Source organism: Capra hircus, chromosome 11 (assembly GCF_001704415.2).
Source record: "Capra hircus breed San Clemente chromosome 11, ASM170441v1, whole genome shotgun sequence".
In the NCBI taxonomy this organism is placed as follows: domain Eukaryota; kingdom Metazoa; phylum Chordata; class Mammalia; order Artiodactyla; family Bovidae; genus Capra; species Capra hircus.
In genome coordinates this window covers 98,015,355-98,016,883 of record NC_030818.1, presented here as the reverse complement: position 1 = coordinate 98,016,883, position 1,529 = coordinate 98,015,355, and positions in this window count along the sequence as shown.

The following is a 1,529-nucleotide window of genomic DNA, read 5'->3' as shown; positions in this document are numbered from 1 at the left end:
GAAGGTTAAAGGTGAGCAGGCAGAAGGGAGTACTAGGGAGGGGGCATTTGGAGACTTCCGGGCCTTGAGGCTGGGCTTCGTGCCCAGTGGGGCTGGTTTTATCTGCCTTCTCTTATCGCAGCCTACCTCCCCTTACCGTTAAGGCTGTTTGCCCTGGCCCTGCCCGGCTGGGATCCCTGGCAAGGAGGGAGAGGCCCCAGGGCTGCCCTTGACCTAAGGCATCCAGGCCTGCTGGGGGAAGGGCTGAGTCTCCAAATTATTTGATCAGAAAGACTCCAGGACACAGACCCAGTCCTTGGCCTATGGGGTGACGTCGAGGGCCCAGCCAAATGAGCTGGTGCAGGCCGTTCCCGTTTCCCCGGCCTCTCCAGTCATCCGCCAGACCACTGGCTGACTCGCTCTAGTGTTTAGGAGACTCCCAGGTGCCAGGCTGCCTCAGGTGATGCCCCCATGAGGCCCTGCCCTCTGAGAGCATTTATTCCTGGCTACACACCTCTCTTCACAGGTGGGGATGCCACTTACATCACCCCAGGGTTCAAGGATAAAGGGGATTAGACTCACACCAGCCGACTTCATCTCAGCCTCCTTTCTGGGGTGTTCTATGGGGAGATGAAGGGTGGGGAGAGACAGGAGCCAGAAGCTCCAGGGTTTAGAACCTGTTTTGGTTGTTTTTGGTTGTTCAGAATCCACCCGCAATGCGGGAGACCTGGGTTTGATCCCTAGGTTAGGAAGATCCCCTGGAGAAGGGAAAGGCTACCCACTCTAGTATTCTGGCCTGGAGAATGCCATGGACTGTATAGTCCATGGGGTCACAAAGAGTCGGACACGACTGAGTGACTTTCACTTGGTTATTTTTATTTCAAGTTTAGATTTTTTTTTTTTTTTTAGCTGTGGTGGGTCTTTATTATTGCACTCTGGTTGCGGCAAGTGGGGGCTACTCTTCGTTGCAGTGTGTGGGCTTCTCATCATGCTGGCTCCTCTTGTGGAGAACAGCCTGGGCTCTAGGTGCGTGCAGGCTCAGTGGTTATGGTGCTTGGGCTTGGTTGCTCCAAGGCATGTGGAATCTTCCTGGACCAGGGATGGAACCCGTGTCCCTTGCATTGCAAGCCTGATTCTTAGCTACTGGACCACAGGGAAGCCCTGGTTGTTTTTAAAATATGGTTTAATTGCATGAGTAAAAATATTATTTCAGGAAATATGAAAAAGCACAGAGAAGCATAAAGGACAGTGCTGGGAGCTCAGTCCCTCAGTCGTGTCTGACTCTTGGCGACCCCTTGGACTGTAGCCTGCCAGGCTCCTCTGTCCGTGGGATTCTCCAGGCAATAATATTGAAGTGGGTTGCCATGCCCTCCCAGGAGATCTTCCCGACCCAGGGATTGGACCTGCATCTCTTACGTCTCCTGCATTGGCAGGCTGGTTCTTTACCATTAGCGCCACCTAAAGGCCAGAATCACGATGGTGTGATCACTCACCTAGAGCCAGACATCCTGGAATGTGAAGTCAAGCGGGCCTTGGAAAGCATCACTACG